Source organism: Electrophorus electricus, chromosome 16, assembly GCF_013358815.1.
Source record: "Electrophorus electricus isolate fEleEle1 chromosome 16, fEleEle1.pri, whole genome shotgun sequence".
Taxonomy (NCBI): domain Eukaryota; kingdom Metazoa; phylum Chordata; class Actinopteri; order Gymnotiformes; family Gymnotidae; genus Electrophorus; species Electrophorus electricus.
The window spans coordinates 720,001-745,000 of NC_049550.1; positions in this window are offsets into that span (position 1 = coordinate 720,001).

Sequence of the window (25,000 nt, forward strand, 5' to 3'; positions counted from 1 at the left end):
CTCACGTGGTCTCTCTCTGTCGTAGTAATGAAGACAAGTCTTCCGAAGTGCACGATACATTGTACAATTATGTTGTTTGGTGTCTTAAAAGAAAAGCGCAATCTTATTATAATTTATTTATTTCTTTATTTATTCCTTAATTGTGCCCACTGGATGACCTGCACTCAGCGTTGAGCCAGACGCACGATTACCATGGAGTTAATGACCCCGTCATGACTGATAAAAGCACAAGTCAATGAGCTTTTAATGACCACCAAGGACTAAACACTGACTAAACACTGACTAAACACTGACTAAATACATAAGGCATAATCACATCAGCTTCACTTCTCTTTGTGGAAGATGTTTCACTTCAGGTATTCTGCAAAAAAAATTCCAGTAAATAATCAGTTTTCTGGAGGGCTGAGACCGTAGGAATCAGCGTGCACAAGGGAACGGCATTGAAGAGAACAAAGGAGTTCAGACTGGCAGCATCTCGGGAAGGGGGTCGTTTTCCAAAGGATGCATCTTCCAGAGGGGCGTCTCGCCACAGGGATCTGCCCACCTCGGGGTCGAGGCACGGGAAATATCGACCGTCTCCACAAACGCCCAGGGGCGGAGCGTCTCGGCAGGCCTTCCATGGAACGCTGCTCGGCCTGACAGCCCCGCCGTGGGAACGCAAACCAGCGTGTACAGAGTACGGAAGTGAACTTCCACGGCTGGCTGTGGGGCGGGAATTGCATCATATCCGCTAGTGATTTCTTACTGCTGTATTATCAAGTGATTCATATGTGTGCCCTGTCGATGACCTTCAGAACGACCTCTAACCTCTCTGGTTCACCTTCAGAATGACCTCTGACCTCCCAGAGCCGGAGATCCCCTGGGTGCACCTTTAACAATGTTCCCACCTGTCCAACCAACCAAAAAAACCAACAACCATTCAACCAATCAACAAACAAATTATGTGAAACATCGAACACTAAAAACAACAGATAAAAGACACTTTTTTTCCAGGCTCTAGAGCTCTAGTTCCCACGGCAGAAAGTTCAGATCCGTTAAAGCAGTCCACCCCACCCCCGCTGGGTTCGGATAGCAGCCGCGCCACATGCCCCGCCCCCTACCCCCATCTCCAGTGGCTCTTTACGGAGCGGTAATTACGCCACCTATTCCGGGAGTCCTGACGTTCCGCTGAAACGCGGCGAGCGTAATGAGCCCGGAGCATCTGAACCTACAGCCCGCTGTTTCTCCATGGATCTCCCTGCCGAGATGTGCCAAGCTTACCGTGAGACCATAACGAACTGCTTTCTTCAGACAACTCTCTCTCAACTCTGCCTTCAAGCCATCTTCACATAATAAAAACGGTACAAAACCATCTCAGAGCTGCGAGTCACGTGGCACTTCTGTAGTGATTCTATTCGCTGGGGAGGTTTTGGTAAACAAGCCCCTGTTTCATTCAGTACATATTCTATTTACGTTCACTGGAGTGCTGAACCGAACTTCCAAACCTCAAGCTCTCAATACCAGCCAGGTGCCATTTAGAGAAGTGACTAGTCTCTCTCTCTCTCTCTCTCTCTGTCTATCTCTTTCTATTTTTCTCCCTCTGTCTCTGTATTTCTCTCTCCCTTAAAGTCTGCACATTCTTCACTCTGGGTGAGAAACCAAGCACTTGCCTCCTGACCTCAGCCATCACCTGGAAACGTCTCTACATGTGCGTGTGTGCGTGTGCACGTGCACGCGTGCGTGTGTATGTGCGTAGGGTGAGAATGGAGGATGAGAATTTTCTGCTCTTTGTGCGATAAGCACAGATCATTGGTGAGTTAATTATCTGTGCAGTGTGGTGAATCACCATGTCCATGTCAACATGTAACGCGCCGCCTTCCTGCTAAACACATTGTTCAGTGACAGCTAAGACAGATGGAGTGAGGCACTGAGAGAAGAAGAAGAAGAAGAAGAAGAAGAAGAAGAAGAAGAAGAAGAAGAAGGGAAGAGTAGACCGAGAGATCGAGACTGGGAAGAGGAATCTGTGAAGGAAATTGTCAGAGGTGTATAAGTCTATCCTATGCTCTATCCCAAGCATCTGCCATTAAAGCGCCGTGACCCCCGAAGGCGGCCCGGATCGCTACAGTGTGATCTCATTCGCACTGCCTTGCTGGTGCGACTGTGTTCCCGCAGCCTGGTTTTCGTGGCGCTCTCCGGTACTGTCGTCAGCGGTCGCTGTAAACGCTGAGGCTGCTCAACGAGATGGTAGCCCTGCAAGACAGGACCTGGATTTTCCGCTCAGCTTTTAAAAGCGCCGGCACGTCTAGGCATCTTGGCACGCAGCATTCCTGACGCGGAGCCGGAGCGGGGCCACCTCGGGTCCGGTGCCACGCGCGTCTCGGCAACGCCATCTGGCCGAGGGCGGCCGGCGTGTCCACAGCAGAGTCCGGAGCCGAAGCATATGGTGCCCGTGCTAAAAACCCCCTTGACACTCCCACTCCGACCAAAACAAACAAGGCCATGGCTATCAAAAAAAAGGCCAAAGGACGCTACTGTGTACAGTCACCATAGAAACGATCGTCTTCCATATGTTATCCGCCATCTCGTATGTTCTGCAGAGAGGGTCAAGCCATAAACAGCCACAGGACACTGAAAATTATCCTGGGAATTCTGCACATTCCGCGTGGCCCAGATCCAGTATGTAATTCATCTCGAACAAATGCATTTTATCCAGCACTCTGGGCAGAGTTTCACATCCAGCTCGCCGGCTGCGTGGTCTGATCAGAGCTTCGTTCACGGCACAGCACGGAGCTCCATCCTGGTCCTGAACCTCGATGGCAGATGTTTTAACAAAAGCACCCAGCCAGCCATGAAAGGATGGATATGTCTGCTGCACCTGGAGATCTGAGCTGTAATACGGGTAGAGGGTTAGAGTTAGAGTTAGGGTTAGAGTTAGAGTTAGAGTTAGAGTTAGGGTTAGGGTTAGAGTTAGAGTTAGGGTTAGAGTTAGAGTTAGGGTTAGGCTTAGGGTTAGGCTTAGAGTTAGAGTTAGAGTTAGGGTCAGGGTTAGGGTTAGGGTTAGGGTTAGGGTTAGGTTTAGGGTTAGAGTTAGGGTTAGGGTTAGAGTTAGAGTTAGGGTCAGGGTCAGGGTCAGGGTTAGGGTTAGGGTTAGGGTTAGGGTTAGGGTTAGAGTTAGGGTTAGGGTTAGGGTTAGGGTTAGGGTTAGAGTTAGGGTTAGGGTTAGAGTTAGAGTTAGAGTTAGAGTTAGGGTTAGAGTTAGAGTTAGAGTTAGGGTTAGGGTTAGGGTTAGGGTTAGAGTTAGAGTTAGAGTTAGGGTTAGGGTTAGAGTTAGAGTTAGAGTTAGGGTTAGGGTTAGGGTTAGGGTTAGAGTTAGGGTTAGAGTTAGAGTAGGGTTAGGGTTAGGGTTAGGGTTAGGGTTAGAGTTAGGGTTAGGGTTAGGGTTAGGGTTAGAGTTAGAGTTAGGGTTAGGGTTAGGGTTAGGTTTAGGCTTAGGGTTAGATTTAGAAATAGGCAAATCTGTGCTTACACAGATCTTCTAAATTGGGTTTTTACTGCAAAGAACATTTTTGTTTGTGAAGAGAAATCTGCGTGGTCGTGACCCTGCTTAACAGGGCATTCCGCCCCCATCCAGACACACTGTTCCTCAGGACAACGGTCAGTTGCCAGGGGCAACTGCTCCCTTTGCTCCGCCCCCACCGATCCCTGCTCTCTGGTTTTTATTTGTATGATGCCTGAGAAGTAATGTAGTCACATATATTTTGAGTTTTGTGTGTTTGTGGTAGGGGGTGTGTTTTTAATACTCTCCAATTTAGTCATGTCATGTCTCGGAATCGTTCAAGAAATGAGGAAAAACATTTATTTCCATAAGAACAAGACAAATTGCCCACAAGTGAGACTAACATGGATTACACTCACACAGGATTAATGTGGACTACACACACACACATTTGTAATGTGGATTACACACACAGGATTAATGTGGATTACACACACAGGATTAATGTGGATTACACACACACAGGATTAATGTGTATTACACACACAGGATTAATGTGGATTACACACACAGGATTAATGTGTATTACCCACACAGGTGTAATGTGGATTACTCACACAGGATTAATGTGGATTACACACACAGGATTAATATGGATTATACACACAGGAGTAATGTGTATTACACACACATGGGTTTAATGTGAATTACACACACAGGTGTAATGTGGATTACTCACACAGGATTAATGTGGATTACACGCATGGGATTAATGTGTATTACACACACAGGTGTAATGTGGATTACACACACAGGTGTAATGTGGATTACACACACAGGATTAATATGGATTATACACACAGGAGTAATGTGTAATACACACACATGGGTTTAATGTGAATTACACACACAGGTGTAATGTGGATTACTCACACAGGATTAATGTGGATTACACACACAGGATTAATATGGATTATACACACAGGAGTAATGTGTATTACACACACATGGGTTTAATGTGAATTACACACACAGGTGTAATGTGGATTACTCACACAGGATTAATGTGGATTACACACACAGGATTAATGTGGATTACTCTCACAGGATTAATATGGATTACACACACAGGAGTAATGTGTATTACACACACATGGGTTTAATGTGAATTACACACACAGGTGTAATGTGGATTACACACAGGATTAATGTGGATTACACACACAGGATTAATATGGATTATACACACAGGAGTAATGTGTATTACACACACATGGGTTTAATGTGAATTACACACACAGGTGTAATGTGGATTACTCACACAGGTGTAATGTGGATTACACACACACAGGAGTATTGTGTATTACACACATGGGATTAACGTTGATTACACACAGGTGTAATGTGGATCACACACACAGGATTAATGTGGATTACACACACAGGATTAATGTGTATTACACACACACAGGATTAATGTGTATTACACACACAGGATTAATGTGTATTACCCACACAGGTGTAATGTGGATTACACACACAGGTGTAATATGGATTACACACACAGGATTAATGTGGATTACACACACAGGATTAATGTGGATTACTCCCACAGGATTAATGTGTATTACACACATGGGATTAATGTGTATTACACACACAGGTGTAATGTGGATTACTCACACAGGATTAATGTGGATTACACACACAGGATTAATGTGGATTACTCACACAGGATTAATATGGATTACACACACATGGGTTTAATGTGAATTACACACACAGGTGTAATGTGGATTACACACACAGGTGTAATATGGATTACACACACAGGATTAATGTGGACTACACACACAGGATTAATGTGGATTACTCACACAGGATTAATGTGGATTACACACACAGGATTGTGGATTACGGCTGGTTTCGCCTTGTCAGTCCGGTCTCCTCCCAACTAGCCATCTGCTGGAGGCCAGGTAGCCCCCTATCCCTCATCTTCCTGTCGTCCACCATGTGGGGGGGTGTGCACGGAGCAGACAGCCAACTCCGCACAATGACTGACACCTTCATAGGCCTGCCTCGTGCCCTGATGGGAGTGATGCAAAAATTCACCCCCCAACAACTGCAGAGATGACCAGTAAGCTATTAGCAGCCTGAAGGTGTCGCATTGCCTTTAATAACCACATTAGACCCACATTTGGGCTGTGCCTCTCCTTGCCGAGGCTGTTTCATTGGAAAGTTGCTGTTGCGTAAGGGGAGAAAATGCATCTAATAATATTATAAGCTCAGAGGATAGAAGCGCTTTGATGTGTTGGGTTGTATGTGAGTAGCATCACCTCCCAGTGCCAAGGTTTGTTCTTACTGGACTTACTTACTGCCATATTTACACTTCAAAGTCTTTTAAAGCAAGAAAGTCGATTTAAACGGCAAAGCTTTACCTGAACACGGCAGATAGCGGAGGGAATCAGCACGCACGCCCTGTGGTCTTAACCTGGGGTCAGTGCGCAAAACTGCAAAACTTCAGGCTGGGAAAGATTTATGTTAACAAGGTTTTATTGGTTGGATTCTGCTACCAGTGCAAAGCAGGACGTAATCCCACTAGGGACTGGGGGTTCCTTCCCCAATAGCGGGGACAGCGTGGTGAAGACATGTCGCAGGCTTTGACACAGAGAAGCGGTGAAGTCAGGGTGCACCCACTGGCTTGGCATGTGAGTACTCTAAGGTGGAATAATGTCAGGAATATCAGAGAGAAATGGAGGTGGGAGTCATTGGAAAACAACAGAATTTGGGAATTTTGCGAGTCACTGGAAAACAACAAAATCTGGGAATTTTGCGAGTCACTGGAAAACAACAAAATTTGGGAATTTTACTCCTTAGTAATTATCCAGTATATTTGTGATAAAAGGTAATTGACAAAGGATGAAATCCTTAAAAGGTACCCTAACCCCTAACCCCTAAGCCTTCCCCCAAAAAGGAGAGTTTTCTAGTTTTAGCTGATTTTCCATGTTCCATGAGTAGCAAGAGTTCTGAAATATTGATGGACTGGGAATGAACTACAAAATGAAATTTACATGAAGCCATAAATCAACGACATACTAATGGAGTCCGGCCTCCTTGTAGCACCACGGGCCCCCAGCTGAGGCTTCGAGTCACGCAGCCTATGGCAACCTGGAGCCCCGTGACATAACGGCGACCCCTGGCACAATGCGTCACGGTAAAACACGGCCCCCATAAACCCGATAAGTGAATACGGGGACTGTGCATTGGGTCTCATATATCTGGCTCCACGTGTGACTGAGTGTGTTATACAACACACACCCCCCGAACAATTTCTCACAGGCTGCGTTTATTTTCTGTGTCTGCACCTGCGGCGAGTGTAAGAGGAGCTGAGCAGTATTGTCAGGGATTCCACGTGACGTCGGCCTTGCGGTCATGCGGTGCGGCCGCCGCCAAACGCAGATAAAAGTTAGAAGAAACGTAACGTGGCGAAACAAAACCGTTTACCGCCTGCATTACCACTGACCTTGGCATCAAGAACCAGAGACAGAGATTTCATTTTGAGTGGGACACAGCAGCTGTGGGTGTGTGTGTGTGTGTGTGTGGCTGCGTGTGTGTGTGGGGGTGCATGTGTACATGTGTGTGTGTCTGTGTGTGTGGGTGTGGGTGCGTGTGTGTGTGGGGGTGCATGTGTACATGTGTGTGTGTCTGTGTGTGTGAGTGTGGGTGCGTGTGTGTGTGGGGGTGCATGTGTACATGTGTGTGTGTCTGTGTGTGTGGGTGTGGGTGCGTGTGTGTGTGGGGGTGCATGTGTACGTGTGTGTGTGGGTGTGTGTGTGTGTGTGGGGGGTGCATGTGTACGTGTGGGTGTGTGCGTGTGTGTTTGTTTGTGTGTGTGTGTGTGGGTGTGTATGTGTGTGTGTGTGTGTGTGTGTGTGTGTCTGTGTGTGTGGGTGTGGGTGCATGTATGTGTGAGGGTGTCTGTGTGCGTGTGTGTGGGTGTGTGTGTGTGTGTGGGTGCGTGTGTGTGTGGGGGTGCATGTGTGTGTGTGTGTGTGGGTGTGTGTGTTTGTGTGTGTGTCTGTGTGTGTGGGTGTGGGTGTGTGTGTGTGTGGGGGTGCATGTGTGCGCGTGTGTGTGTGAGTGTGTGTGTGTGTTTGTGTGTGTGTGGGTGTGTGTGTGTGTGTGAGTGTGTGTGTGTGTTTGTGTGTGTGTGTATGGGTGTGTGTGTTTGTGTGTGTGTGTGTGTGTGTGTGTGTGGGTGTGTGTGGGTGTGTGTGGGTGTGTGTGTGTGTGTGAGTGTGTGTGTGTGTGTGTGTGTGTGTGTTTGTGTGTGTGTTTGTGTGTGTCTGTGTGTGTGTGTGTGTGTGTGTGTGTGTGTGTGTGAGCCTCTTGGCGTCCCCTGCGCGCTGTCCTCTCACGCTGCCTCGCTCTGCGGCAAGACGACGGAAGATCAGACGTGCGAGCGGGAGCACGGCGGTGGCAGCAGCGCTTGGAATGTGCTTCCTGTCCGTCACAGAATGAACCTTCCCACAATCCCGTGCAGCACCTGTTTTGATGGTGCTGCTCTGAGGCCCGGCACTGCGGCCTGTCAGCAAACAGGAACTAAAGTGACATGTGTAATCTGGGGGGGGGGCCTCCACACGTGCCTCCACACACCAGGCCCCTGTTACTAAGCGTGGGCTTATGTAAGACTCATACAGGACTCGGCACAATAGTTTACTCATAACCTGAGCTTGGGATGAGCGACGCTGTCTGTGAGCCTTCTTAGAAGCTCCGAGAAACTTCACAGCATAGATTTCTTTCCAACTGGTCATACAACACATTTGGCGTCAGGCTGCGAGGCTCCCACGCTAAAGAAGTATAGGACATTCCTGAATCTGTAAAGACACATTCCATGCGTAACAAGAGGAAATTCCTCATCCATTGCAGACAAAGACACAGATAAATACATATGTACATAGATAAATAGATGCATAAATATAATGAGATATAAAGATAGTTAGATGGTCACACATCGATCACAGGTACACACACTGCTTACAAAAGGTTCTTTGGGGGTGTATGGTTGGGTTCTGGGAAGAACCTTTAATAATTAGTAAAGCATTTTTTCATTTTTCATATGAATGTTTTTTTGTTTTTTTTTAAAAAGGGTGGTATGCACCATTACCATTAGTTTCTTCAATTCTCTTAATATACTGAATGTGTGGCAAGATCAAATAATGACAGGCCTACTCTAAAAAATATCTATTTTTCTAATATCTGTAATTTTTTCTATTTTCGTATATCCTGCGATTAAACTGGCACAATGCTTCATACCGTGGTTGTTTCAAATGAAAGGTGAAACTAGTTGAACTCCATTAAAGCACAAATGAACGTTCAGAGCGGTGAAGCTGTAATCATAAATGCTGCCATTAGTTTGCACAGCTTTGTCTCGCGCTTGTCACAGCACTTCATTGTTTTCTGCCTCTTCTGTGGTAAACAAACAAACAAAAACCCCACAGTGGTGAGAGTTCATAACATTTAGTAAACCTTTACTTTGATGTCAATACAGGTTAGCCAGCAAGGTAGTTAGTTAATGAAGAACTAGAAATATCTGGGACTACTGGTTTAGCTAGCATTAGCTGACTTATAGCTAGCTATCATTAAGACTGGAAGCACAGGAGCTGCTAACATTTCATTACGACTAGTTTTAATTCGTCATAAAAGTCATTCGCCTGCCTCCTTCTAGGAGTCATTTTTGTGTGCTAATTTTTGAAGCTAATGCAAACCCTAACCCTAACAATAACTGGTGGAGCTTTAGTTAACACTGTAGCGGTTAGCTAACAGAACCTCCGAGATGTTGCATGCCATTTTACTGGCTAAAGTGACATTTCATCCCAGGCCTGTTTTTAGAATTTTTAATTGGAATTTGAGATATATCATGAATAAATTTGACTATGCAATTGAGACAATTAACAGTAGTTTTTATATGATTAACTAGCTAATTGGCTTAGACCAAGTGTCTCAGTTTGATGGACGTGAGGACTGAGGGTATTTCTACAATGCCGTCTTTGATAATACGCCTTAAAGTCCTAGAAGCAGTAGGCAATTGCCCAGATGTGGCGTTTTCCTGAGAACGTGGTCAAAGAATTGCTTAGCATAACGGGCATGTCTCTTATCTGCGTTCCCAACATCACACACATGTGCACAGACTGGAACGTATAAAACGAGCTTTCATTTGTTGGATGTTTCAGATTTGTTTTTGATGTTTTCTTTCCAGAAAGCTGAATTCTCCTCAATTAACAATGAGCAATTGAATAGTAATAATAAACAAATGTCTTTTTGGTCATTGTTTAGTCTGCTTACCCCTGTAGTTCCACTACATTTGTGTTTATATGTAGCTGTTGAACAACCATCTGATTCTGAAGAACCATTTGGTACTAGTTCTTGGAGGAACCAGTTAGGGATCCTTTCATGCAGCTCTGAAGAACCTTCAAGAACGTTATGAAGAGGCACCAACCACACCTTGGAGCACCGTTCAGTCAATGGTTCTTCAGGGAACCAAACATGGTTCTTCAATGGCGTTTCTTCAAAATACCCATTCTGCTTCCAGTTGGCATCTTTATTTTTAAGGGTGCATGTTCCAAATAGGCAATAAGCCTCAAATACACAGTGCACAGATGACACACCGCACGCTAGATGTCTGAGACAGCGTTGAGGAGAGCTCTGGCCACTATAGGCTACTTATCATCAGCGTCAGGCTTCCTGCTCTAAGATACTGAGGACGGCAGAGGTAAATCGAGTTCAGTCAAGCAGTCATGTGATGTGTGTGAGCCCAAAGGTCTGCTTCAGGCTGTAGACTCCAGTGCGCGTGTACTGCTGAAATGGGAACTGAACTGTCACCTCGGAGGCCCACTGTTGAATACAAACACTTCTTTCCGTCCGTGCCCTGTCCTGCTGCTGCTGAAGATGAGCAGTTTCGATGGAGAGTCATTTTCACAAGTCTCACAGACACCCCACTGCATCTGTGAAGTTCATGACGGGCGTCTGCGCTATCTCCGTCCAAGAACCAGCTGCCAGCAATGCCATCACGCCCTGCACCCAGGCTGCAGGCCCGCGGGTCGCGTAGCGCATGCTAGCAGATGAGAGAGCACACATTATGATCTGTGAAGGGACACTGAGCAAAGCTAAAACATGTCGCTTGTGCTTCTCATTGTGGTGATATATAGAGTGTTTATGACCCATAATATGGTCATACTTTCTTATTAAACCCTTGGATTACAAAGCATCAGCCCTGAGGAGAAATGACAATCTTACCACCATTTACAACCAAACACGTTCACGTTTCCTACCAGGAAACATATTTTTTATCTTACAGTGCACACACCTATCCTGAAGGACTTACCCAAGGTTCCCAGGATGACCAGACATGTGGAATGAAACCCGTGATTCTGGTTCTGATGGCTCCATGTTTTTCCTTCTCTGTTTGGGCCCAAAACAAAACCGTCACCACACGCTACCTGCCGCGAGGGGCAGGCCTGAACTCCTGTAGTCTACTGCATGCGCATTACTCACAGTGACCACAGAGAGATAAGGGGGCGCCACTGAGTCACCATTCGGAAGTGCCATGGAAACAGGCTGTCCTCATCACCCGGGTGCAGCGGGATCTAAAAGCATGTGTCGATAAGATGATACTGCCTGCAGGGAGTTGTGGACCTTGCTGTGTGGCCTAAATTATAAGGTACTTTGACCTGCTGAGTTTTTAATCTCGGTGTCAAACAAGTCATTTTTGTCTGGTAGGTTTGGCCTTCTATTCTAGTGCCTAGATTTAGAATCTCAGGAACATCGCTGCTGTCTCTCTGTGGCAACAGAACAACAGAATCATACTAGCTCAGATAATCAAACAAACAAGACCATCAGGAAGGTCTATTAGAGGGAGTGATTTATGTACATTTAGCAAACTGTCATAAGGAATCAAAATAAGATACCAGTGGATCCCCCCCTACACACGCACACTATAAATACCATCATCGCCATCCACGCTGACTGCCATGAAATGTCTAGCTACACCCTCATGAACATGAGCGTCTTCCACGTTCAGAAGCTCGTGCAGATTCCGACAGCAGGGAAATGCTCGCCAGCCTTTATCCCGGCGCTTGTTGGATCTTTGGACAGATTCCAGCAACTACAAATTGATCGAAGTAATAACCAGGCAAACACACCTGCGTGCTTTTGGGAGGGAATTGTAAATGTTTATTAGAAGTGATGTTCCAGGGATGCAAGCTGGTTCTCTTCTCTTCTTCTGAAGACGTGCACCCAGGTTTTGTCTGTTGTTATCTGGTGCCAAGTGTTCTCATAAGTGGATGTCAAAAGTACCGAGCACTCGGAAAATATGTGCACATCGGGGAATCACAGAAACACAATGCGCACAGAAATGTGCACAGAAATAAGACAATCCAACAATCCCCCAATGATCACAAGATGAGAAGATAATGAGCCGAAGGATGAATAAGGAAACATAATCAGGAAATAATCAAATATAACATACAGTGTAATGTAATAATGTAATGTAATACATAAAATCATAAGCTAACCCAAATGATTAACTCCAAGAGAGTCTATAACAGTAAGTAAATGTAATTCAGAGTGTAAACCTAATACATCCTTAGCAATGAGCTCTTACCTGAAATAATAATTAACATCATTGATTGAACTAGTGCAAAAGATGTATAGGAAGTGGAGAACAGCTAATGATGCCCCGATTGTCGAGATTCATTATAAAAGGGAATATAAATTCTCTCTCTCTCTCTCTCTCTCTCTCTCTCTCTCTCTCTCACACTGATGTTTCATCTATGACAATGATGTAACCAATGTCTTTTTCTTTTTTTCTTTAGTTTTTGCAGCGACATTGACTCCCAGTTTGATTGGTTTCACCAGCCGGCTTCTTTACGAGAGCCTAATAGGCTGGAAATTAAGCAGGGTGTAACAATACCCACAATGCATTAGTGTATGTTAATTTCAGCTTGTAGGTTAACGCACCTTTCAGAGACTGTTAGAGTCTAAGCTCAAACACAAGAAGGGTATGTGGCAATATCTTTGGAGAAATGTTACTGTGTAATTGACAGAAGTGTAGTTTTAATGTTATTCTTACAGGTTCATGCACTTTCATATGTACACTCTTTAATAAAATGCTTGAAAAATATTAAGCATTACTGCAGAGACTATATAAAAATAAGAATGAGCCAAAGAGCACACCAAACAGTGATAACCGAGGGTAGGTCTAGATAATGATTAGATAAGCATTACATCACGGTTGAATTAAGTCTAAATCATGATTACATTAGCACTACCATAATAGGACATCTCTAGATAGAACTATAATAACTAGAGTAGCTCTAGATAATGATGGAGTTAGAACTATAATAAATACAGTAGCTCTAGATAATGATTGAGTTAGAACTTTAATAACTACAGTAGCTCTAAATAATGCTTGAGTTAGAAGTATAATAACTACAGTAGCTCTAGATAATGATTGAAGTAGAACTATAATAACTACAGTAGCTCTAGATAATGATTGAGTTAGGACTATAATAACTAGAGTAGCTCTAGATAATGATTGACTTAGGACTATAATAACTACAGTAGCTCCAGATAATGATTGAGTTTGGACTATAATAACTAGAGTAGCTCTAGATAATGATTGAGTTAGAACTATAATAACTAGAGCAGCTCTAGATAATGATCAGGTCAGCTTTACATCATCATTTGTAACAGAAGTAGCTTCCAACTCTTGTCACCATTTGGCCAAAATATCCCCTTTAGAACAAACCCAATAAACGTCCCCTTTAAACCTGCTCACTGAATGGCACCTGGGTGATTTCCTCTATCATATAATTTTGTCAATACAATAGCAACTGCACAAAACATTTTGCCACTTATGAGCCACATCAAACTTTCAGTGGAAGGGTGGCAACCCAATCTGATAACTATTGATCAGTTATTGATCCCCACAGGGAAGATAATGTTCTACATTTATAATCAAGTCCCTGAGTCTTTGAGGGTGACAGCAATTCAATACAGCATGGTTAGGACCTCCAAGCTAAAGAAAGCTGATTAGACTGCTCCGTGTGTTTCTTTCCTCCATGAGGAAGCAGTTTCATTCCTCCATGAGGAAGCAGTTTCATTCCTCCATGAGGAAGCATAGGACATCGGGAGTGTCCTGGCTCCATCCATATCAAGGTGAGACACGCGAGGGCCAGAGGTGGTGCAATGGAGTGCTTCTATTAGGTCATTTCCTAATGAAACTTGCCAGCGTAGCACACAGCTGCGCTCCAAAACCCAGACAGTCACAGCTATCCTGGAATGAATCACCATAATTGTCAATTCAAGCCTTAGGCAGGTCGAACCGAAAACCACGGCGCAGGCGAGGGAGGCCGCACCTGCCGCAACACCACGTCACGACGAGACCCAGGTGCAGAGGAGGAGGCGGGGCAGGGCGGAGCCAAAGCAGGAGAGACCCGCGTATGATTGGTGGAAGCGGAGCTGTGGCATGGGGGAATCTGGGAATTTTGGTCAAACCAAGGGACAACTTTCAACCTTGGAAAACAGATTCCAGACACGTATTGGCGTGTCCTCATTCCCAGTATGCTAAAGTGATAAATGACCATCCAATATCTGGAGAGTAGTACGCAAAACTTTGTACGAAGCTGCATCGACAACCCCGTGTTTAAACACAGAAGATCACCAAGGAAGGCTATTACGCATCGATCGATCCGAGTCATTATCAGAGTTGCTGCCTCGCACGGCGGTTTCTGCCACAACGAGGATATTAGCAGAAAGAATCAGCCAACACGACCGACACGGCCTTGCTTCCTGAGTGTCTAACACTGAGTAGACAATTTTTTTTACGAGTCTGAAGAAATGCTGGGAAACGCGTCAAACCTCTCATTTCTCAAACCTCTCATTTCTGCACAGTATGCGATTAAATCTTCAGTATAAACATGGGACTTGGCTGCATTATTACATTTTAAAATGTACAATTTGAGGCTATTCTGCTCATACAATAAGGTACTGATTACATATGCAATATATTTAATATAGCAAAAACAATATTTCATTTGGCAAAGAAAAGCTTTGAGTATGTTAGAATTTGTCAAGGTTACATTTCTCTGACAACCACAGTGACATGTGCATCTCCTTATTAGGCACCACAGGGAACAGTAAACAAGGAATAAGTTCCATCTTTCTCTTCCGGTCTTTCTTGCTAAAATATTTAAATGCCCACCAGGTGTAAGTTTTGGGTGATAGGGGTCCTGATTTGAATCTTTTCAGGAGCAGAAAAATCTCATTATGTTTCCAACCTAGCAGAAATCTACTTATGTCATACAATTTTAAGTTATTTATTGAGAGAGAGAGAGAGAGAGAGAGAGAGAGAGAGAGAGAGAGAATGTCTCTCAGAGCAAACAGAGTCCTTTATCTCGGAACTACAAAGTTGTAGTTCCAAACGAAATCTCTACATTTAACACAACGGACCAAGTCTGTACGTTGTTAGATATCGAATGTGCTGTTTGTGTGTGTGTGAGACTGTGTGTGTGTGTATGTGTGTGTGTGTGGATTGGTGTGTGGGAGGTGGGCAGTTGAAAGTTCAAGTCCCACCACTGCCAAGTTGCCACTGTTGGGTCCCTGAGCAACACCCTTAACCCTCAATTACTCACGTTGTGTTCAGACATAATTGTAAGGGTTTTTTTTGATAAAAGCATCAGCTAAATGCTGTAAATGTAAAATGCTTATAGAACATACCCTACTAGCTAGTGTAAAGCCCATGCGCATGAGGGACTGCACCACGGTCCCCCAATCCACCTACACAATAAAAACAGCATCCAGTTCCCAAATGCGTACAGTGAAGATTTACAGGTATCAGTAAATAATTATCACACATCATTTCTTATGAGGAATAAGGTTTAGGTTAGACATTTACCAACTTGGTAGCCATCATACTTCAACACTGAAAGGAAACATACTTCCTCATATAAGGCCTGTAAGTGACATCACATCAATATCAACTTAAAAGCAGAAATGTCAAAATAAAAGCCTATGTTGCTAAAAGAAGAAGTTAATTAAAAAAAGATTTTGCTGCTCGTCTAGGTGTTAAATATCTGCCTTCCAATTCCAGTACAATTAAATGACTTCTGGGCGCACTGAATGTTTTTATACCAACGCACCCACACATACTTATATTTCAGCATAGTTCAGCACTATATGTATGTGCAATCGAATGTGCAACTACAAGTATATGCAAGTGTAAGTTATCATACACAAATGGAAGTAGTGTGTATGTGCAAATTAACATGTATATACTATGTAAGTGGTATGTGCCTACATGTGTGTGCTTCATATGTGTGTTTCATATGTATGTGAGTGTTTCATATGTGTTTTTGAGTTTCATATGTGAGTGTTTCATATGCTCATGTCAGTGTTTCATATGTATGTGTTTGTGTTTCATATGTGTGTGTGAGTTTCATGTGTATGTGTGAGTGTGTCATGTGTGAGTGTGAGTGTTTCATATGCACTTGTGAGTGTTTTATATATGTGTAAAAGTGTTGTATATGTACAAGGGAGTGTTTCATATGTGTGAGTGTTTCATATTGATGTGTGAGTGTTTAACATGTTCGTCTGAGTGTTTCATATGTACTTATGAGTGTTTCGTGTGTGTGTGTTTTATATTTATGAGAGTTTTATATGTGTGTGAGTGTTTCATATGTGTGAGTGTTTCATATGCGTGTGTGTGAGTGTTTCTTATATAAGTATTGTGGGCCCTAAATGGCCCCTCACAGGAAATTCCAGTATTCAGAGTTCCCCACTGGAAGTAAATGTACTGTGTTTAATATCTCACCACTTTGCAATAATACAAACCTCACTGGACTTGGCCATGACCTTATTTATGATCAGCCCAAAACAAAACAACCACTATAAAACTGAACACAGAAACCAGCTGCAGACTTTAAGAAAGCAGTGTGGCCACAGAAGAGGGTGTGTATTTAACCAGCAGATCAGGTCACCTCTTCTCACATACACACACACACACACACACACACACACACACACACACACGCTCACACACACACACACACACACACACACACACACACTCACACACAGGCTCACACACACACACACGCTCACACACACACACACACACACACTCACACACACGCTCACACACACACACACGCTCACAAACACACACACGCACACATGCGGACACACGCACACACACGCACACACGCACACACACATGCTCACACGCACGCACACACACACACACTCACTCAGAGACACTGAGGAGAGTAGTGTGTAATGTACATTACTGATCACGCTTTAATGATCCATCCCCTCCTGTAATAGAATAACTATGATCCATACATGCAGAAATAGTTTTGTTTATTCTTTGTTTACGCTATTCACTTTAAGATTTTTCATTTTTTCATATCTTCTCTTTCTCTCCTCTCTCTCTTTTCATATATATATAGTGCTTTGCATAATTATTCAACCTTTTCATAATTTGTTGTTACAATTTGTAACTTAACTAGGTTGTTTGACTGACACATATATTTCTCAATATTGTGAACGTGGAATTTTTTTTTATAGTGACGCAAAGGTTAATTAAACAAAAATCAGACATCTGTTCTTGGCATAAACATCCAACTCCCCCAGGGTTCGACACTTGGTGGCTTCAACACTTTCTACAATAGTTGTTTTCCATCACTCTGATACACTCAGGGTATTCTCAGGACTGTACCATGCTTCACCGTGGGGGTGGTGATCTCAAGGTGATGAGCAGTGTGTGGACTGTACCATGCTTCACCGTGTGGGTGGTGATCTCAGGGTGATGAGCAGTGTGTGGACTGTACCATGCTTCACCGTGTGGGTGGTGATCTCAGGGTGATGAGCAGTGTGTGGACTGTACCATGCTTCACCGTGTGGGTGGTGATCTCAGGGTGATGAGCAGTGTGTGGACTGTACCATGCTTCACCGTGTGGGTGATGATCTCAGGGTGATGGGCAGTGTTTGGACTATACCATGCGTTATTGTGGGGGTGGTGATCTCAGGGTGATGAGCAGTGTGTGGACTGTACCATGCTTCACCGTGTGGGTGGTGATCTCAGGGTGATGAGCAGTGTGTGGACTGTACCATACTTCACCGTGTGGGTGGTGATCTCAGGGTGATGGGCAGTGTTTGCACTATACCATGCATTATTGTGGGGGTGGTGATCTCAGGGTGATGAGCAGTGTGTGGACTGTACCATGCTTCACCGTGTGGGTGGTGATCTCAGGGTGATGAGCAGTGTGTGGACTGTACCATGCTTTATTGTGTGGGTGATGTTCTCAGGGTGATGGGTAGTGTTTGGACTGTACCATGCTTTATTGTGTGGGTGGTGTTCTCAGGGTGATGAGCAGTGTTTGGACTGTACCATGCTTGATTGTGTGGGTGGTGTTCTCAGGGTGATGAGCAGTGTTTGGACTGTACCATGCTTCATCGTGTGGGTGGTGATCTCAGGGTGTTCTCAGTAGTTGGGTTGCACCACACAGAGCGCTCCTTAACAAGGCTAAAAAGTAAAATTTTGGTCTCAGCAGACCATGGTACCTTTTTCCAAATATTTGTCTCCAAAGTACCTTTGGAACAATTTCAAACTCCAACCGTAATTTCAAATGGCTTCCTTCTTGTCACTCTACCAGTAAGACCAGCTCTGTGGAGTTTATTCCAGTAAGACCAGCTCTGTAGAGTTTATTCCAGTAAGACCAGCTCTGTGGAGTTTATTCCAGTAAGACCAGCTCTGCGGAGTTTATTCCAGTAAGACTAGCTCTGTGGAGTTTATTCCAGTAAGACCAGCTCTGTGGAATTTATTCCAGTAAGACCAGCTCTGTAGAGTGTCCGGGGAATAGGTGTGTTTTTCCTGTCTCCAGCTTTGGTCTGTATGAATTTGGTGCAGGTATATATATATATATAAATAATTAGGGGATGTATAACAGCAATTTTTGAACCATAATTAATTTAGGTATTTTCACAGAAATGTGGGTGAATATTTATGTAAATGTAGTTTTTACATTTTCTTTTAGCTGTGAATAATTTTACAAACTATATTGTTTTTACTTACATTTCACTATATTGTGTGGGCTCATGACATATAATTCCAACTTTAAGGTAACTTCAGGTTGTAACACTACAGAGTATGCAAAAGTTCAATAGTGGGTGAATACTTGTGCAAGACCTTGTCTGTACATCCGTGCATGTGTGTGTCTCAAATATGTCTATACCCATAGATACATCCTCAGAACACACGCCTACATATTTATATGCTCCTGTACTATGGTTCTGAGTCTGACACAGCCCTAAATGTCTGCTTACCTGGAGATCAGAGCAGCTATCTGTACCCAGAGATCTGGGGTTTGGCTTCAGAAGTGTATGCACAGCCACCTGTAGATCTCTCTCTCTCTCTCTCTCTCTGGCAGAGGAGTTATCCCCACTCCTCTGATGGGGGGGTGGTGTTATGGGGGTGGGAGGTAATGCAGATGATCCAATCAGCACCTGCGATTTGCCGTCTTCATTTTAAATAGACTCTTAACCGATTGATCTCAACTGCATCTCATGGCCACATTCAGTCACCTGCTGATTCCAGTGAGAGCAAGAGAGTGAGAGAGAGAGAGAGTGAGAGAGAGAGAGAGCGAGAAAGAGCGAGAGAGAGTGAGAGAGAGAGAGAGAGAGTGAGAGAGAGAGTGAGAGAGAGAGAGAGAGCGAGAAAGAGCGAGAGAGCGAGAGAGAGAGAGCGAGAGGGAGAGAGAGAGAGAGCGAGAGAGAGAGAGAGAGAGACAGAGAGAGAGAGAGACAGAGAGAGAGACAGAGAGAGATACAGAGAGAGAGAGTGAGAGAGAGAGAGAGCAAGAGAGAGAGACAGAGAGAGAGAGAGGGAGAGAGAGAGAGCGAGAGAGAGCGAGAGAGAGAGAGAGAGTGAGAGAGAGAGAGAGAGCGAGAAAGAGCGAGAGAGAGAGAGACAGAGAGAGAGAGAGAGAGCGAGAGAGAGAGAGCAAGAGAGAGAGAGACAGAGAGAGAGAGAGCGAGAGAGAGATAGAGAGAGAGAGGGAGAGAGAGAGACAGAGAGAGAGACAGAGAGAGAGAGGGAGAGAGAGAGAGAGAGAGAGAGAAAGAGAGAGAGAGAGAGAGAAAGAGAGAGAGAGAGAGAGACAGAGAGAGAGAGAGAGAGAGAGAGAAAGAGAGAGAGAGATTGAGACAGATAGGCTTCCCTCTCCTCAATTCTTTCTCATAAGCTCCCTGCGATTACATCACTGCCACTGTTATGTTTGGCATCCTTATTAGGGTCTGAACAGGTCCTCTAATATTTGGTCCAGCAGGTTAAAATGGATCAGAATGCGTATCAGAATTAGAACCAGCTTGGGACAAGGAACGCGAAGTGTTAATAAGTCAGTTTTATAAAATGTGTACCCTACCGAGGCCTATAAAGGGTTAACACTGAAGGTTAGGGTTATGGCAGGAAACGATTCCTGTGTGTGCTGGTGTTTGTGTGTTTGCTATTTGTGTTGTGATGTTTATGTTCCAGTGTTTGTCTGTTGCTTTTTGTGTGCATCTATCTATCTATCTATCTATCTATCTATCTATCTATCTATCTATCTATCTATCTATCTATCTATCTATCTATCTATCTATCTATCTATCTATCTATCTATCTATCTATCTATCTATCTAGCATTTATTTGTTTATTTACTTAATATTAACTTTTCCAAGTTTAAGGAACATTCCAGATGGATGGACGTGCAAAAAGATGCTCAAGGGAGGAGCTGAACAGAGACCAGAGGAAGGAAGTCGCCACAGACCTGAACCGAAACTTCTCCGAGACGGGGTCAGACACCGCCGTACATCATTAGCACCATGAAGCTGATTCTCGTGGCGGCGAAGTCGTTTGGCGAGCGCTCGTAACCCAAGGCAGCATAAGAAACATTAAAACCCAAATAAACCATCACGTAATGAGCATGAAACCTGAACCTCCAGCAAAGGAAGAAAGCAATGTGGCCTAATGAGCCTCCATGTTTCGATGGGTTTATATTTTGAGAAAGCCAGGGAAGCCTTCAAGCACACTGCTTGCTCCCAGCTGCTCGCCATGATGAATCGTCCAATTCCTACTTTGGAAATCATTCCAAATGGATTTTATGGCATTGAAAAAAACCCAAAAAACAGACCAAGGCCATTCTAAAGATAAAACACAGCTTATTAAGGTTACACCCACGCAATGCATGTTTTATTAAGGACACACCCATTTTTTACTTCTTTTAAGGACACATCCACTTTTTACCTGTTTTATTAAGGACACGCCCATGTATTACCTGTTTTATTAAGGACACGCCCATGTATTACCTGTTTTATTAAGGACATGCCCATGTATTACCTGTTTTATTAAGGACACGCCCATACATTACCTTTTTTTTACATGTCTTGCATGACATGTTTTTTCACGGTTCGTTAGAGGCTGGTCAGAGCCTAACTCATTGGACTGGTCTTTCTCCCTGACTCATTGGATTGGTCTTTCTCCCTGACTCATTGGATTGGTCTTTCCCTGACTCAATAGCCTGGTCTTTATCCCTGACTCATTAGTCTGGTCTTTCTCCTTGACTCATTAGTCTGGCCTTTCTCTCTGACTCATTTGGCTGGTCTTTCTCCATGACTCATTAGTCTGGTCTTTCTCCTTGACTCATTAGTCTGGTCTTTCTTTCGGACTCATTAGGCTAGTCTTTCTCCCTGACTCATTAGATTGGTCTTTCTCCCTGACTCAATAGCCTGGTCTTTCTCCCTGACTCATTAGGCTGGTCTTTCTCTCTGACTCATTAGACTAGTCTTTCACCCTGACTGATTAGGCTGGTATTTCTCCCTGACTCATTAGGCTGGTATTTCTCCCTGACTCATTAGGCTGGTCTTTCTCTCTGACTCATTAGACTGGTCTTTCTCTCTGACTCATTATACTGGTCTTTCTCCCTGACTCATTAGACCGATCTTTCTCTCTGACTCTTTAGACTGTTCTTTCTCCCTGACTCATTTGGCTGGTCTTTCTCTCTGACTCATTAGACTGGTCTTTCTCTCTGACTCATTAGAGCGGTCTTTCTCCCTGACTCATTAGGCTGGTCTTTCTCCCTGACTCATTAGGCTGGTATTTCTCCCTGACTCATTAGGCTGGTCTTTCTCTCTGACTCATTAGACTGGTCTTTCTCTCTGACTCATTAGACTGGTCTTTCTCCCTGACTCATTAGGCCGGTCTTTCAATCTGACTCATTAGACTAGTCTTTCACTCTGACTGATTAGGCTGGTCTTTCTCCCTGACTTAGCAGTGGTCATGAGCGTGATCATGGTGTGATGACGATGTGGTCATGACATGGTGTTGCAGAGCTTGTCCCCTGTCCCAGGGCATCGTGGGGCATGTCTTCTCCTGCTCATCTAGGACACACCCACCTCTACACTCAGCTGGTGCGCATCGGGAAATGACTGATCAGCACGCGTCTCTGGTGCCGAGCCAGACTGTGTTTCACGTGTCAGCCAAACGAGGGGAAGGGAGTGCGCTTGTCGCTTACTTAACGAGACAACCAAGCCGATTGGGTGATGTGCAGGCTCATTAGCATACCGTGGTGAGTAGGAGCCATTTATGCACTCCTCGTTATCCAGTGTGCTATTGCAGCCCTGCGGAGAGGAACATATTGCTATGAACGCAATTGGATAATTCACAATAGGTGGTAGCCATGAGTGCTTATACGACTTTATGGTCACCAGCAAAGCGGCCTGCTTAGCAGGCAACTTAATCTGTAAAACTGTCTTTAAGACTCTGACTGCTCACCATAAAACCAGACTGCAAGACATGCTGCTGTTGTTGTTGTTGTTGTTGTTGTTGTTGTTTTTATGTCTCTGGCGACAATGCATTTCTATGCTGAATGTTGAAAACTGTGGCGGATTTCACGGTTTCAGTCATGTTGGTGTAAAAAAAAAAAATGCAGCTTTGTCCATCATTTATTGGGCCCTAAAGCCCAGCGAGTAACGCACTAAACACGGACCGTCACAGGCGTCCCGGAACACTAAACCGCAGCAATCCAAATGGATTATAAATCAAATTTAGCGTTTTAAGCTTTATAGCTCACACCCACGCGGCCGGCACTAAAGTAGGGAGGCCTGCGGATGAACCCCTGGTGTTCTGAAAAAGAGGAAGAGAGAGAGAGAGAGAGAGGGAGAGCGATATAAGGAGAAGAAGAGCATGGGAAATAGAGAGAGAGAGAGAGCACAGGAGAAAGTGTGTGAGAGAGAGAGAGTGTGCAGGTGTGTGGGTAAGAGTGTGGGTGTGAGAGAGAGGTAGAGTGTGTGTGTGTGTGTGTGTGTGTGAGAGAGAGGTAGAGTGTGTGTGTGTGTGTGAGATTGAGACTGAGACGTCTGAACTCTTTTGCCTAAATAAAATTGCATTAGCAAGGTGAAATAAATAATGCTGCCAGTTTGCACTTAGCCGCGAGGCGCTAACCACCCTGAGGAGTCCAGCCACGAGGCGCTAACCACCCTGAGGAGTCCAGCCGCGAGGCGCTAACCACCCTGAGGAGTCCAGCCGCGAGGCGCTAACCACCCTGAGGAGTCCAGCCGCGAGGCACTAACCACCCTGAGGAGTCCAGCCGCGAGGCCCTAACCACCCTGAGGAGTCCAGCCGCGAGGCGCCAACACCCTGCGGAGTCCAGCCGTGAGGCGCTAACCACCCTGCGGAGTCCAGCCATGAGGCGCTAACCACCCTGCGGAGTCCAGCCATGAGGCGCTAACCACCCTGAGGAGTCCAGCCGCGAGGTGCTAACCACCCTGAGGAGTCCAGCCGCGAGGCGCCAACACCCTGCGGAGTCCAGCCGTGAGGCGCTAACCACCCTGCGGAGTCCAGCCGCGGGGCGCTAACCACCCTGCGGAGTCCAGCCGCGAGGCGCTAACCACCCTGCGGAGTCCAGCCGCGAGGCGCTAACCACCCTGAGGAGTCCAGCCGCGAGGCGCTAACCACCCTGCGGAGTCCAGCCGCGAGGCGCTAACCACCCTGCGGAGTCCAGCGTGGACGTCTCCCCTCAATTATGACACCCTGTACTGGACTGCGGATGGCTGTACTGGACTGCTCCTGACAGCACTTCAGGAGAGAACGTGGCCCTTAAGTGTTTAAATGGGACCATAACCGCTCCGTCTCTCTCTGCATTGGCACACCGCCAGGGCGGCGGATGCAGAATGATAACAGCGGTCTTCCTCTTCGCTGCCGCGCTTGGCGGCCCCCAGGGGAGCGAGCGGCGAAATGAGATCTCCTCCACCATGGCAGCGTGACGTAACGCCGCTCGTCAACGTTTGCGGCTCCTCGATTGCTCTGCATCCACAGGCCCCGGAGACCATCCAGCTCCCACTGCTGCCGGGGTTTCCGGTGGCACTTCCAGGGGCTCCGGGCGGCTCTGCAGCTGGCAGAGAGGCTTGTGGGCCTTGGCCTTTTTTTTTTTTGAGTCCCCCATCAGATCAGTATGCTTTAGCACTTTAGGTGTGACATTACATGGCATGAGCACTTCAGGCAACTGTTTCTGCTGAAAACAGGAAGGTGTTATGACATCTTGGTGTCAGAGGCTTGCAGTTAAATAGCCTCGACTGTGTTGCTCAAAAGAGCAGCGTAGCGGAGCATCACATATCATTACACACAGGTTTACATGCAGCATGTAAACGGGACATCCAACGTTTTAGGAAGTCAGTGTATGTCTGCATGCAGATCAGCTGCAGGTGGAATCTGGGCCAAGGAAAACCACATTCTACCCTTCATTTTTTATTATTGTTATTTATGTCACCCATTTTCTTAGCCTACCCTTGGGGGGCGGGGGAGGGGGGGTTGGATGGAGCCCAGTGCATTTTGGGAACGCTGCAGCTAGCAAAGCTTTGGAGGTCATACTGCAACTCGCCCCATGTCTGTTTTTCTCCTTTCTTCCTGGGTGTTTGTGTTTGCCAGATGGACAAATGCTTTGCTGAAGCTCTGAAGGGAAGACATGCGTTATAACGAGGAATTGGACCTGCTGCAACAGTGCTGTAACATGCTGTAACCAGACGTGACACATAGCAGGCAACCGCAGAGGGCCCCGGGCCAGTGGGGGGGGCCCCCAGGGGCTGACAAACTCTAAAACTACAGCAGCGGCAATGTACAAAGTTTGCAGTGACGGTATGAGACCCTAGGGGGGGCCCTGCTTGGCTCCACTCAGTCAGGTAGCATGCATGATCGCTTATTAACGGCAACAAGTTGTCAACAATGAAATCCAATCAACAGAAATGAAGAGGAGTTTTGCTTCTGGGAGTGAAAAGAGGAAGATGAAAAGAGGAAGAGGAGGGAGATGGTGTTGAGTGGAGCAGATAATGACGATTAAGCCTGATGCTAAATTACTAAGTGCTGCTAGTCTGGCGTTAACTGTGGGGGAGATGCACTGGGATAACACACCTCCCACTAGAATCGCATTACCTCT